Source organism: Pocillopora damicornis, chromosome 1 (genome assembly GCF_964200805.1).
Source record: "Pocillopora damicornis chromosome 1, jaPocDami1.2, whole genome shotgun sequence".
Taxonomy (NCBI): Eukaryota; Metazoa; Cnidaria; class Anthozoa; order Scleractinia; family Pocilloporidae; genus Pocillopora; species Pocillopora damicornis.
In genome coordinates this window covers 17,338,607-17,354,935 of record NC_142670.1, presented here as the reverse complement: position 1 = coordinate 17,354,935, position 16,329 = coordinate 17,338,607, and the positions used below count along the sequence as shown (strand labels likewise).

At 36.6% G+C, this 16,329-nt stretch overlaps 1 protein-coding gene and 1 pseudogene across 1 annotated transcript in view; one reads left to right on the top strand and one right to left on the bottom strand.

Annotated features, from left to right (window-relative positions):
- Nucleotides 1–16,329, top strand: part of LOC149052402 (uncharacterized) — a 320,642-nt gene that overhangs the window by 166,249 nt on the left and 138,064 nt on the right. The window lies entirely within an intron of this gene.
- LOC149052410 (uncharacterized) lies at nucleotides 1,614–3,747 on the bottom strand (annotated as a pseudogene).

Genomic DNA, 16,329 nt, shown 5'->3' with positions numbered 1-16,329 from the left:
CTGGTATCATTGTTCTGATAACATTGGGTGTTTTTATGATCTCGCCAGTCGACAATTTTGGAAGTTTTTCCCCGAAAGGAACATCTTGAGTAACGTGTGGACTCGTTATGAAAGAAACAAAATGTTCTAATCTTACAAGTTCAATTCTCATTCTCCTTTTCTCCTGGTTTGGAAGAGGAGCACCTCTTCCGTGTATCAGGCTTCGCGAAAATCCCGCTTCTTGCTAAGATAAGTTCAATCTCTGTCTCAGCACCTGAAAATTGTAAAAAACGCTTGTGGCTTCCTCTGCGCCACAAACGCCACCTACAATATCATGTTAAGATTAAGACATTCTTTCTTTTGCTGGAGTTAAAGCAACCGTTGTCTTTATTCCCTTCACCGACGATTATTACGCTTTTGTTTTTTGTTTATTTTCGTTAACCCATCACATTTGTTTTCCGTGGGAAAATTGTATTGTTATTTTCGTTCCATAAGGTTTTCACTGTACGGTTTATATTTGTAAAATTTTGTAAAGTCTATTTCTTTGTTGTATCGTTCTCGTTCATGATGGAAATATATTTGTTTGGATTTTATATGAGGCAGAATGAATTGGTTGTTGATCTCGCTACGTGACAGATTATCATGTGTCACGCAGAGTGACAGGAACCTGTGAAAACTTAAAATCCGGCAAATCGCGAGCGTTACCTGCCGTTTTTTACGGGACCCTTTTTGTGTGAGACGTCAATAAAACCAAAATTAAGATCAAAGTAGACTAAACGTAACTGGGTTGTGACGCGCTGTAGAAAATGATAACAACAAGTAACTTTATTTTACTCATCCCGGCTCAGTGGCTTCAATGAGTTAGCCGGTCGGCCACCTTCACACAAAATTGCAAAGGACAGTATTTCGAAAATATCTTCCAAGCGGAATAACAAGGGCCTATAAAAGATTTCTAAGGTAAGGAACTATTGATGTCAAAGCAAAAATAAAAAGCTAAGTGCGGCTGCGACTCAAACAATGCTTTGCTTGTGTCATTGCAATGTTGATTTTGTTCATTTCAATATGGCGCCATTTACAATTTTAGCGAAGTTTGGTTGGTTGGTACATCAAAACTGCGGAAGATACCAGAAAAATGATACGACGAATTTGAAGACCCACCTTATAAGCCCTCGTGATAGTATTGCTGGAGATTTTGAGAAACTACCACATGCATTTTTGCCACACTACATTAGGCCGGGTTTGGCATGAATTAAATATGGCGAACACGTCCACTGGTAATTAACCCGTGGTTTCGTCAGGAAGGACACGATACAAAAAATATCACTATATCTTGGTAATGGAAGGCCACATGTATATATTTATAGCTAGAGAAGTCCTGCTGTTGCATTTTAGTTCATGCAAGGACGGCCTGAAAACTGCATAATTTAGAGCTCGCAGGCACTCGATTTTCGATCATGCAATTAGTATCGGTTTATTTCCGTTAAAATGAATATTTACAGAAACTAACCTCACTTCACTTTAAGTAGTACCTATAGCTACCTGTAGACGAAAAATGGGACGAAATGATTTTTTTACCATGTCCGCGATTTTTTTTATTTTTCTTTGATTTTTAGAGACATTCACTCTTAATTCTTTTATGACTTTTGCTCTCGTACTGAAAGTGTGGGCGATTGATTTAGAGTGTTTATTGTCACTCTAATATGTCCTCCGCTTATAACAGCACCCGAAAAAAGAGTAAGGGGCTGCTGTGCTGCTTGCTTGCTTGTTGGATAAGCGAGTTCGTCAAACTCGTGCTTTCTTTTCTCCGGAATAGAAGAGGGAGACTTGGGAGCTATTTCTCCCAAACTTAGTCCAGTGAGAGTGTGAGACATGTTCAACTGTTGTTTCTGTGAGACGGTAAAGTAGCTAGTGATACTTTGAACGTTTTTGTGTCCTGACAGTTGCATAATAGAGTGATTTAGGAAGAGGACGGGAACGTCATTTCAGAACGGGAAAGCGCGCGGATAATCTGGACATGACTCTATTTCGACGTTCGGTGTTAGCATTGCCATTCTCCCCATCAAGTTCGGGACGTCATCTCGCTGGTTTTCCCGTCGTGATCAAAACGCCTAGGATTTGCGTTAAGCTTGCACTTATAAGCGAGACAATGTTGTTTGGAATGATTTCAGAGCTCATTTCCAGGATAACCAGGTCCCTTTCTTTGTTTTATTCGGTGAATTTGTGAAAATTTACCATTACATTTATTCTGGATTTCTGAAGGGAAACAAGATCGTTAGTAAGCGATCGAAGATTTTAGGGCTCAGTTACCTTTTGTAATTTAGCGTGGCTTTAAACAACGTGAGGGCTTCTCTTTGATACATTTCTTAAACCATGCATGAAAACTCGAAGAATGGGTGCTCTTAATTTTATCGTGAATTAATTCATCAATAAATTAAACTTACTTCATGTTGAAGTTTATCAAAATGAAACAACACGAAGATTACCTGCTGTATTATTCAGTGTTATTTGTTGTCATTATCGTTTTCACTGTGATTAAAAAGTTTTCTGCGAATCGAAGTCGGCGATAAAAAAATTTATGAATAGATCGGATTTGCTCTTTTTTATGTCTTTATGGCTTTCTAAAGCTATTAATTTGATTCAGTCTTGAACGACTTTATTCGTTAAAAAAAAAGAAATTAAGCAAAAACAAAAGCAAAATAAAACAGTAACGAAGTCTTATTCCTCAGTCTAACCGTTTCGTTGGTGACTAGTTTGAGTGCATTTCATTCGTTCATGGTCAAACGGGAACTCATTGTAAACAACTCCATCGGCACGTCGTTGTTCACTAAAGTTTGAATCATAGTATTTCTGCCGCTGAGGTTTTTAAAGTTTGGCCCGAGTCCGGCTTTCTGTGCCACTGTTTTCATTAAGGTATTAAGCTTATTTACACCGACTGGAGTTTTTTTGAGCCGAGGTTTGCCGAAGCCAGATTTTACATTGCTTACAGCCAGATAAAACGGTGCATCGTCGGTTTTCATTTCCACGAGTCGCTTTTCTGCGTAGACTTTGAAGGCCTTGACTGGACATTTCTCGTTGTTCGGCACAGCAAACATTTTCATTGCAATGGCTCTTACTTTCCGTGGATCGTTTCCTGGACGAGTTTTGGTATCTCTTTCATTGAATTTGAGGTACTCCTGCCCTGTGGAAGTTTTGACAAAGTTTTACGTCTCCCCAGCACATTTCTCTGGTCTCCTTGCAACCTCGTAGCCCGAAATGGATTGTGTCGTTGAACCACACCCTGTTTAAAAGCGCTTCTGCCGTGGAACTTTCCAAGAGATCCTTTTCAAACAGAACTCGAATATCTTCCTCACTTAAAGCAGCAGAAGCATTGGGCTTGGTGCCCATGCCTTTCTGTTTTAGATCCCTTTGCTTTGACTGAAGTGCTTTCCGAGTTTGCTCAAACTGGACGTCTTTCATAAGGCAAAGTCCATAGTTTATTTTTCTTCGAATGGCGCTTAAAGCTGGCGAGAAATTCCGTTAGGGCACTAAGCTCGTATTCCTAGTCTTCTTTTTTGCGAACAGTTATAAAGAACTCGCTGAGAAACTTGTTCAGCGCTTTAGGAGTCATTCGTCCATTTGTCTCGTCTCTCTTTTCAAAACAAGAAATTCATGGAACAGAGAAACATATTCTTTTGTCTTTTTCTTGGTGTTTTCATTTTCCTGTCCGTCTGTGAACTCTTCTATTGATGATTCTAGGCTCTGAAAACGGTTAGTCTGATTTGAAGCCATCTTCCTAAAGAAAAATGCGCCCAAGCTCTAAGAAATGTGCTATTTGTCAGTCAAGAGGAGCGGCGAGTAAGCGACACGGTTTTGTTCACTAGTGAAAACAATGATAATCGTATGACCAATCACCTGGCTTTTCTAGTGCGAAGAGACTATCTTTATCTCGATGAATTTTGGCGTGTAAATCTCAGTATGTATATAATAATGAATAGTACGCGGCTTCGCTCGGAAAGCTTCGTTTTGCGCCGGCCAAGTAGCGGTCATTCATTTCAAAAATGCCAACTTGCATAGAGTGACAAACAGCGACCGCGTCGTTAAGGAGACATGGAGCCGGTAATCTGTCGCTAAATGATTCACAAATATTCAATACAGGGCTAATTAACTGCGTGAAGCGAAAAGATTTATATTTTACGAGGTAAGGATTAACTTTAAAAAGTAATTCATGTGTTCAAACTGAGCTCCTCAGGACCTTGTGAAACACGTCGTACTCACTGAATTCCTTCTGAAAATCTTGAGGGAAAGTGATTTGTCGTGAGTGTTTCCTCTATTATTACAACTTTCGAGTAAGAGAGGTGATCTTCTTCATTTTCGCATATATTTTGTTAGTAATACACTTGACAAACACAGGTGACAAATTAGGCTGGTTTGTAAAAAGGTAAGCCAGCGTGTCAAGGAAACAAAGGAACTTAGCGTGTTAAAAAGAAAAAAAATCTAGCGTGTTTTAGGCTTTGTGTTGCAAAGTTAAATTTTAATTAGACGGGCGACCGACTATAGGTTTACCCTCGTGTTTCTCCACAGAGCTCAGTCACGTGCAATAGGGAATACCGCAGACACGTAATAGAGCTTCTTTCCACCATGTTGAACATGGCAGATTTGTCGAATATCTTAGCGAATGGTGTCATCTTTTCTACGCTCAGGCATACAGACCCTCATACTGTTCGCGGTAGACCCACTCTAAAAGATGGCTCGTGTAATGAGCGTATATTTCGAAACGGCTCGTTCTCCGAACTCAAAATAGCAAAATAATCAAATGATTTAGTGAAGGTCTCACTAGAATAAAACCAGACATCAAATGAGTTATCAGTGAACAGAAAATGTGTACAGAGTGACCGAAAAACATTTGTTCAGGGTTCAAAATAACAGCCAGCTGCCGTTTTAAAAGCTTTCTGGAAACGTAAACAAGTAAAGAGTTTCGAAATTTGAAACGTACTACCAGGAGTATTTTTGTTTACAGTATTCAGCTTTTACGTATTCGTTCAAGCGTGAAACATGCAAGTTTGTGTCCATACCGTCAATTTATCGTGTTTATGTTTCTGCACGTACGTACTACTTTTAATCTAGATTTATTTTCCGCCAAATTCTGTTTAGTGTCGTTTATTTAGCCCTCTCACACGTTCAAATTAAAGTCGGTGCTTGAAAGTACGGATTTCCCATAATTGTAAATGATGAAGCGCGACAGTTTGTCTAGACAAAGTTGAATATTTAACGCTTGAACAAACACCGAAAATTGACCCGTTCTGACTACGCTTTGTTAGAAAGGGACTGAGGTGCTCATCATAGCTTTTAGAGGTTAAAAAGAGCGGGTTTAGTACCTCTTGGGCTGTTCAGCCTCAAAAGGTCCACAGCAGCAGCCTCTGTGATACCTGTCAAGGTATTGCACCAAAAATATGCGACAGTGTGTTGTTGTAGAATTGGTGCCTCTCAGGGGTGGGAAAATTTTACTCCACGCCCACAAACCAGGACCATGATACCTCTGTATTTCTTTTAGAACCACTGCGCACCGTGAATGGTCAACACTTGTAACAGTGCGTCTACCTGTAGCCCGACTTACGATATTAGATCGTCTTGTTTGGTGTTAATACCGTTGTATCACGCGGGATGTTTTTACGCAGTAGCCTTGGACCTACCTCTCTCCTCGTTTTGACCTCTCTTTCTGCCTTAGCAATAAGCCTTTTTAGCTGTGTGGTCACGTAGTTTGGAATGAGAAAACAAGGATTTGAAATGGCTGCTTAAGTATGTGCTGCAGACGACATCTTATGGACGAAATTACTTCTTGTCTTGCCGAAATGTCCATATTTTTAAAGTCTTTGAGGGGTGGCTGGAATAATTAGGGGATAAGAACTGTATACAACATTGAACCAGATAAATTGCTTTGTTCTTAGAGAGAGAATTCTTGCGGTCGTAAATGTAAAGAAAGTTTTATTATGTTTATTATGACCTCCTTGCAACATTTCGCGTCAAACAGCTCTTTACCTCGCATTTGAGTCCTTTATTTTTTCGAACATTCAATCTTGTCAATTTCTCATCGTGAACCGTGAAAAAAGGAAACAAAGCCCTTGGTTGAAATCCAAATAAGATCCACGACCGAAAAAGCACAAAACTTGTTTGAAAATAAGGAATATATAGTCTTGATCGGTACAAAGAGTCGTGGTTTGTCCAACCTTCAATAATTTGCGAGGCTGGAACATGTTTTTCCCTTGGTTTTAATCGTACCCGACCACCGAAACGTACCCGTAATATATACGAAAACAGTGAGATAATACAGCACAAAAAGATGATTTTAACTTTTCTCACCCTACAACGATTACAAGCGCCGATGGCGCGTCTCTCTTTTCTTCCCGAGGCGAAAAGCTAAGCCATAAACGACACTTTACATTGGTTTGCCGTCGTATACCACTTGGGATGTTGAAAGAACGAGAAAAAAGTTTAAGCATTGACGTTCTACAAGAGAATACTTCAGTTTGGAAGGAGAAAAAAATCCACCTCTGCGCATGTGAAAAAACCTGAATTTCTTGTATTGAAACCTAGACTGGGCTGCGCATCAATCAGTCGTTTGCCAAGGTCTGTGTATTCCAGACATTCTGTAATATTAGTTCAATATTTTTATCTTTCAAACTTCTTTTGGTATCTTTACCTTCCCTAGCCCCCATCCTGCAAAAGATCAATATGGGCTGGCTTATGATGTGGTCTACACTACAAGTCAGTTTGTATCGGAAAGCCCTATGTATTACAACAATGGGTGATCAGAGGCGAGGGAGGGAGTAGTGAGAAATTTTAAAGTGTTCGATTGTTTTCAATGCTTTGAATTAAAAAAAACCTTCAAAGTCATTTTGCTCTACAAAATAGCACGTTTCCTTGTCGCAAACTCAAATATGGAAAATCGAAAAGAAAGCATCGGTTCTTTGATACTTCAGGTTTATTTGCAGGCAGCTTTTGCGGATCCTGACCTTCTTTAATATGTACGATGTAATTAACACCCCCTTTTAATGTTTTTTTGCAAGGACGTTGGACAACAACCAGTTGGAGGAATTACCATCAGACATTTTTAGTAATAACACCTGGCTGGGAAACCTGTAAGTTTATACCCTGCTTCATTTATGCAAAAGGTGACTTAAATCCAAATCTACCGAACATAGAATTAATGTTTTATCTCCAAATGATCGAAAAGTCCTTATTCTCGAACGTTAATGTTATTTGTAATGCTGATGTGCAGTACATTTGGATCCAAGTCTCCCATGTTTTGACCACTGCTGAACAGAATGTGCCACCAGCACTTCTCGTCCCCCTAAATGTTCATTTTCGCCATAAAATGACCAGCCCTGTCAAAATTTGGGTTTGAACGAAACATTAAAAAAAAATTTGAAAAAATAAGAAAAATAACCCAGAAACTAACATACAGCGTAAAAATGGGTTCGATGTTTTATTAAAAGATTAGATAATTCAGGCATCACTGTTTCCAGTTTACGCCCTCCATAGTAATCATGGTGTGTACAATGACACGTATTAAGTAAAATACTATACAAAGTTAAATTTTAATTTGGTGTTAATGCCGTTATACCACGCGGGATGTTTTTACGCACAGCACCTTAGGACTTACTTCTCTCCTTGTTTCTGCCTTGGCAATAGACCTTTTTAGCCGTGTGGTCACGTAGTTTCGAATGAGTAAACAAGGATTTGAAATGGCTGCTTAAGTATGTGCCGCAGACGACATTTTATTGACGAAATTACCTTTTGTCTTACCGAAATTTTCATATTCACGGACTTAAGATTGCAATATTATTGAAATAGGCAATAATTGAAGTGGAGTCTTTTTTAAAACAAAAATTGAGATTATTAAAAACAAACTGACGAGCACACGATCTTTAAAGAAAAAAATACATGAAACGGACACAAAAGGGAAGCAAATATGATTTTAAAAAAGTTCCGGGGATTTTCCGATTTAAGCTTATAATGAAGCTATCTTTTGTCGATAATTGTAAAGTTGCTTTTGGTTCGCGTTGTCATCATCTGATCGATAACCGGTCAAGGCTCTCAAACCACTGAATGACCGGCAGTAGGAAATTTCTCTGAAAATTTAATAAATTGAGAGAGCTTACACGATCCATAATACTCTATATCGATAAAGGACTGCTTTAGGGTTTTTGTTTTTAATGTTTGTTTTGTTTTTGGGCGTTTGTTTGTTTTTAATTGAATTACTTTTCCATTGGCGGCGTCGGAGCGGAAGTTTCTTAATACTTGAACTTGACAGCCCTATTTAAAGAAATTAAACTGGATTACGGTGGAATGTTGACAACCCTTCGGAGACTGGTTCTTTGTGTAGTTACTTTTCATCAGAGGTCATGTTTGATACCCTATCCAATCGACGGAAAAGTATCCCGTCATCAGTTTCTTCCTCACCATTTTCCTGGCCTCCTTCTGGTCTGGGGATGAACAACAAAACTGCTTATAGTTCAGTCAAATTATAAATTGACTAACCTCTATCTTCCTATACAGTGTGTGGTGCTTTCTTTACACACAGCTTTTTTTCTTGAAAGCACCTGCGAAGGATTGGAATAAAGTTAAACAAAGTTTTTTTTTCGAATGTGATTTACACGAAGGGTTTTGAATTTGGGGACAATTATTCAGAGAATGTCAAAAGATGGTATTCAGTTGCAAGGTCAGGTTCATTGTCTAAACCGTACTCGAGAAAAACATTGATTTATTATGAAGCGAGACTTTATTGCAAAGAAGACCGTTTGCGAGAAAATAGTCAGAAGCTGAAACGAACTACTCTGTGTGGATAGAAAGTCCGGTTACTTGGAATAGACAGAAATAAATAGAAATTGTTTCTCCATAGTTGTGGATTCAAGGCATTTCGCCGAATTATGGCGAAAGCGGGGCTGTGGCCCAAAATCTATCTATAACTTGTGTTAAGAAAAATCAAGCTCAAATCAACGACATAAACCATGCAAATAAATATATTGTGACGGAATAGTGCTTGAGTATTCTAATTTATACAAGAAATAAGGTGTTTATTGTAAAAGAGAATCATTAAAAATTAAATAAACTTATCGGAGACTCTCATGAATAGAATATAATTGGTAATATAAGAAATAATCTTTCAAATTAGCCTCCACTCTCTCTCCCCACCCCCTTCTTTTATCCCTATTGTACACAGGGTTACCAGGGCTGTTCCTTTTTTTTTTGTCTTGTTTCCCTGCTTATTTGTTGTTTTGTCTTGTTTCCCTGCTTATTTGTTGTTTTGTCTTTTCGTTTGTGCAGAGGGATGCCAATGATGTTTTTCCTTTTTTATTGCTTTTTTGAGTTTTTTTTCCTTTTTGCATGTTTTTTTTTTCTTTAACGCAGTATGGGAGAAAACTAGACTAAGATAAAAATCATTATAATAGATATCATGTACATTTGAATAAAAAAGTTTGTATTGGGGTTGATATTGTTATTGTTGTTCTTGTATAAAGCTTTAATACTTGGAAAAATTTAGGTCTTTCATCATCTTGAAGCTTTACCTTAATCAGTATCTTGATATGTTTTCTTGTAATAGGACTCTTGACGAAAACAAGCTAAAGAATTTGGCGTCAGGCATTTTTAGAAACAACCCTGATCTGTCATTTCTGTTAGTAGGGGATGTTATTGTATTTATTTACAGCATAATGAGGAAAAAGTGTGAGATAACTAGAAAAACCAAGCAACAATTTTGTACCATGTAACTATGATATGAGTTTGTTCATGTTGGCTCGGATAAAATTTGCACCCATACGAAATTTGTTTAAACTCTGAAAACACAGCATTACAGTAATTAAAATCTTATAGCCTTGTAAATAACATTTTAAGCATTGTTCGAACGGACTGAGTTGCATTTGGATTAGAATTTCAGCGCAAATTGAGACTGCGCGTTTGATGTCTCAAAGACCGTAAATTAGTGTAAATGCATAAGTTAGGAAGTCACGATTAAAACAGAAAAAGAAAGAGCAAAGAAGTAATGGGCTCCTGGGGAATGACATAGTCCTAAAGAAATAGCCCATATGACAATCCCAAAGTTATAAATTTAACAGGGCAAGGTAAACAGGGAAGAGAGGAAACCCAGAGAGGTGTGAAATCCTACTGACTGGACGGAGACTATCCGTTCGTTTAGAGAACACAGTCACTGATTGGAAATGGGGGAACAATAATATCCCACGAGTATCTTGGGCGTGGCCTCCAACCCAGACCACCGGGTCCGGTACTTTCACCACTTGCTGACACGCTACTCTCTTTCACACATGCGCAGTCTAACCTTAATCACAAATATTTTTGGGTGTAATATCTTTCTCCTTTAGTGGTTGCTAGCTTTGAAGTGTTAAAACCCTTAAAAATTATTATTGTTATTATTATGGTTATTATTATTACCATTATCATTATTATTTATCAATGCACTTTACCTGATTTTTTTCTTGAAATTGTAGTTACTTGTCCGGTAACCCGTTGAAGGAATTGCAGTCAGATGTTTTCAGTACAAATATCAAATTGGAGTACCTGTAAGTATAATTTTTTGTTATAAAAGTAGCAATAAAGCAGTACAATGATAATTTGTCTTTATAGTTAATAACTAGCTGACACGTAAATTTTCTGAGTCTTTTTCCTTAGACAAGCCAAGAATTTTTGATGAAAGATTAAAACAATCTAGAAGAAACGCCATTTTAGATGACGTCTCCAGCTCTAAGTATTATTTTTGACATAACTTTTGGCATAATTTGGAAAAACCATCCTAATTTTTTTCTGTTTTTAGTAAAAGTAGTAGTACATGTAAAATCAGCATATATTCAGTCTTTTTGAAGGGAAGCTTAGCAAAGTCGTGACATTTTTTATCGCTGACTGATTCATTCTCTAGTTGGTTCAGGCTAGTTTCAAATTTTTAATGTCTTGATTGCCACAATACTTAGCCGTTCGTCTTCTAGAGGACAGGCAACACCGGAAGTAAAGATTACATTGATCCCATTCTCCGCTTTCACAGACGATAAAGTGGCTTCGAAAAGAAACATGATGCTGACATCAAATTTTTAAATATTAAGTCGCCACTTCTACAGGTAGTCGATGATTTTGTCGGTGTAAATGTGTTTTATCAGAATAAGAAAATAACAAACAAAGAATTAAAACGAAGGTGTCAAGCCTTATCAACAATTTTCTTTGTTTCTCAGTTAAAAAGCATAGTTTAGGTACAAGATGTTAGGGCCTAACTGGCTCCCAGCAGCAAAATTTGCATATGTATCTAATATCACGAATAATATCTTGTTATTGACATAGCAGGCTATCTTGTTAAGGTAAAAACATCTCAAAATATCGCAAGGTAACGTAAAAACAATGGAGGAAAGGAAATCTTAATTTTTTTTTGTTTCCTTACGAATTTGCCTGGGTTCCCTCGTTACTGCCATTGTTTGAAACACTTTCTTTGAATGTGTTTCTATGAATGTGCTCCTTTATTAATCTTCAAAGGGCGTTAGTAATTCATAATATATTCAAAATAAAATCTTTAAATGTCTTCTACTACGAGACACATGATTAAAAGGTCTTATGGCCCAGACGATCACGAAAATTAAGTAACTTAAAAACATAACATTCACTGTGAATTTCAATGGACTTCAAATGAAGGTCATAGTTTCGTAAAAAACTTAATTTATCCCCCCTTAAAAAAATGCTAAACTCACTTGAATTATTTACTTCACGCACTTTGTTTTACCGTTTATTTTTTGAGGAGATAACTCGTCTTACACCGTATTAAGGAAAAAAATTGAGATCAAATCGCAATTATTACAAAAAGATAGTCATTGCCTCAAGTTACACTTAAATTTCAATAAGTGATTTGGTACGGTATTGCTACTCTTTGTACGTTATGCAACACTTATGTATGTGGATTGTATCAATAGGTACTTGTCTGAGATGCGATTGCACAACCTTCCACCCGGAATCTTCGACAGGAACACAAAATTGAGATTCTTGTGAGTAACATTTATTTGTCGTTATTATTTTTTAAACTCAGGATTACCGACCAGTGAGTCGTATACTTTGTTTAAGAACCTAAGATATGTAAAGTTCAAAGGTGAAAAAAAAATCCTGCTCATTTGATCTCATACTCTGCTCTAAAAGAACAAATCACACACAACGGAGTGTCGCGGCCAACCCACACACTTGCTGATAAAACTCAAATTTAATACCTGTTATCACCTGCGTACCAATTTCGCATGTCCAGAGGAACAAGGAATTTGACAGATTTAATGATACATAAAATATTTTCAAATCTTTCTTGAAGTGCGGCTAAGATGTGCCTCTTTTGCGGCAGAATAGCTCTAAAACCCCTTAAGTGTCTTTGTTTTAAATTGATACTAGTCAAGGTGTTACAGAGAAACCTTGACAAGTTCATCAGATTCCATGTTCCGAGTCACCATCCTAGAATTTATTTATTGTTCAAAGCTGGGTTAAGATACCCCAGGGTAAGTGTAAAATATGATTTCAGATCTGAAAGCTTTGAAAGAAAATTCAGTTTAAATCTTTTTGATGATCAATTCGATGATTGGATGTTCTGAAAAAAAACTGGAAATTTTTTCTCAAAAATGCTTTTGAACTGATAAATAAAGAAACCTAGATTGAAAGTTAACCCTGGGTTAGTATTAATTGGCCTTCGAACAACTGAGCCCAGGCGTATCTTAACTCTATTAATCAGTTCATATGATAAATAACGCAGACGCCTGAATGACAACGACATGAAAGAATTAAATGGAAGCACCTTCAACAAAATGGCAATTTTAGAGGAACTGTAAGTGAATATAAAAATAATGTTTTTGAAGGCATTGCTACTCGTAGAAACAAAGTTACGCAATTTATAATTTCCCACTGCAGGATCTCAATGCATTAAATTCTTTTTTGTGACTCATACTGTGCAATGATACAGAATCAGAAAATAGGAAAGCACTGATAACTTTTCGAAATCAGTCAGATTTTAAAAGTTAGGAAAGGTTTAAATTCTCACTGCACTCAAGCGAGACCTCTTTTGTCAAAGAATTTCTCTGGAAAAGTTTTATCAATATATCTTCTGCTGCAAATCATTGCTCCAAGTTGATAAAAATTGAAGAATTGAAGTAAGGTGAAGATTAATTCTTAACACTGCATCAGCTTGAGAAACCATTATCAGTTTGTTGATGTTGTCCTTCTAAAATTCTGTTACATCATATAATCCGTCCCACTCCTACCTGCGCCATGCTCTCGAGCGTATTATTTTCTAGTTCAGCCCTCCCACTCGTTGAATAACCACGTAGAACTTTATCGTGTGGCATTGCTTCGAATGACATTGCATTTTGTTGTGATGTATGATCAGACACATGTAATTATTTGCTTTATTGTGTTTCGCACGATACAGTTATTAGAAATAACTGTGTTTTGGTTTTTATTCTGCCATTCTTTTATTTTTTTTACATTTCATTTCTTTTTTTCTCTTATCGCTCATACAATAATATATAACCAATAGACTAGTAATTTGTAAACTTCCCAGTAAACCTAAATAGATTTCTCTTCTTCAACGCAGATGGTTGCAAGACAACAACTTCACTGAATTGCCTCCCGAACTATTCCAAGATCTAAAAAGACTGAAGGAACTGTAAGTTACATGCAGACGCTTTTTAGCTATTTAGCTCTGTAACAGCGGTTAAGGGATGATTATTAGCATTTAATGTCACCTCCCTTCCAAACGAAGCCTGCTCGTGTGATTATATTGATAATAATAATCTAGTAACCCTATTATTGCGTCAATAATTATACGAGATTAGAGGAGATATTTCCATTTTCAAATTTTTCTGATATTGCCTTCAGCACTAAAAACGGAAAGAAACCAATTGAACCATCTCAAACTGTATCGTCATTGTTGTTCTGATAAGCAGAATAGAAGATTTTCAGTCATACAGCAACGAAATCGATGCGTGCCATAGATTGTGTCTAATCATTAAATAGTTTTCTGTTGTGAACTACTTAGGTGTCTGTACAAAACACGGGCTCGATGATTTCTTTACTGAGTAATTCACTGGAATAGGAGAGATAATCAGCTTCTACCAGCCTCAGATAGCAGTGCTTAGGGTGCGATCAAATTTCAACTTGTCAAGTGGCTATTCCTTTTCTGTAAAATTAGCGAGCCAGCCATGGCGATTGCACTGCATTAACTGTTCCTTTCTCTTTATTATATTAAGCACATTGCTTCTACACGATTACATTTAGCTCCTTCATTATTCTTAATGGCCAGTGTCTGTATGTCTTTTTTTTAATGAATTTCAAATGACATTGTGAATTAACGCACTTTCTTGTCTTGTCATTCCTATTAGCTATCTGTCTAACAACAAATTGAAGACTCTGCCAGATGGAATTTTTAACAGCCTCTCCAGTCTGAAATATCTGTGAGTACAGTAATCATTCAACAAAAGAAAAAATGTGAAAAGAGGTCAATGAATTTTTCCAAGAGTACATTTATCAAAGCTGCGTGGCCATACTCAGTTAACAGAAGCATGTAAAGTAAAACTGAATGGTCTGACGTGTATATAAATCGAAATTTGCGAGCGCTCATGTTTTTTTACTGAAACAGCACAGTTCTGGTGACAAAAATGAATAAATTGCCAGATGAAAGTACGCTAAAACAGGTCGTTTATTATGAGGATAGCGAAAGAAAAGAAGACCCACAACCCCTGGATCATTCTCCTCCATAAGGATTAGTAAAAAACTCTATGGATAATTTTTTCCCCCTGTCATGAAGATTTCATGGTCAATTTTTGTAAAGCTGTTTAAACGAATTTCAGAATGCTACATTACGTTGATGTGCTTTGGTGAGACAAATTGAGGTACTTAGAGATTTTATTCTATGAATCAATATGGGTAATTTCATGATATATTTGTAACTATCGTTGTTATTACATTTTAGGGATTTGCCAAGTAATGAAATTGGATATCTACCGCCATAGATCTTTAAAAATATTACAGCTGTAAGATTTCTGTAAGTGATATTCTCCTTAAGTTGAGATAAATCAAATATTATCTTTGAGAGTTACCTTGCAATTACAACAAGAAGCGAAGAAATCAGCTTCCTAGTTTATGACAATTAACATTTCTTATATACTTTAAGCAGCTAAAAATTTTTTGTCTTGCAATAATTTTTGTGACAGAAGCTTAGAATTTGTTGACTTAGATCTTAGAGCAACCCAAATAATATAATTTTGTAAAAATGGGCAATAGACTACTTACGATTTTTCAATTCAGCTTTAAACACCACAGGGCCCAGTTTTTCAAAGGTCGATTAGCCCTAACCCAGAGTTGATTTTTAATTCAGGTTTCTTTATTTCTTTTCACCATTCTTTTTAGAGCATCCAATGATCAAATTGGAAGCAAAAAGATTTGAACTGAATTTTCTCTTAAAGCTTTCAGACCTGAAATCAAATCTCACACTAACCCTGAGTTATCTTAACCCAGCTTTGAACAACCCGGGCCAGACCTCGAGCAGAGGTTTCTGGTAATAAACTCTAAATTTTCTCTGACCTGAGAGCATTAAAGTTGCATGTAGCTCTAATGTTTTCTTTTTTTCTATGATATTCAAATATCAAACCTGGGAGTTAATGGTACTGCAGTAAACTAAGAAGATAATTAAGACAAAAGTAGATTTAAAGATATCCCTTCATGTGTGTATTTCAGTCTAACATCTGCACCGCGCTTTTTCAGGAAAATGGACTACAACAAAATTGAGAGGCTTCATGATGATCAATTCCAGGGCTTAGTGGAGTTGTTCGAGTTGTAAGTACATTTAGATTTTAAATGGTAATTTTTCATTATGATCTGTTGCAATCTAAAGCATATTTTAGAACCAGTCCATTCATATGAATTTTGAAAAAAACTCATTCAGTGAATAATGGTTGACATGGAAATGTCTACAAATTAACCATATTTATATGGAGAGAGGTAATACCCAAAGAAGCGCATGATTATCACATATTAGCAAGGTTTTTCTTTTTAACGTTTAAGCGATAAACGGCTCAAGTGCACTGAGATTTCTGTTTATATTTGTCCTTCAGATTATAGAGCCGCAATGATACAGTTAACTTGAAAGGAAAAGAGCTTTTTTGAACGAAGAAAAAATGGCTCCAATTTAGCTGAGTCTATAAATTTTGATTTTGAGGACGAAGGTTTGGATTAAAACGGCCATGCGATTAATTTTCTGAGGAAATTAATTTGTACAGATATTAGTTGGAATAGAAAATCAAGAGCCATAATAGGGAACACCTTTGTAAATATAGTTAGTATCCTCTATTTGTA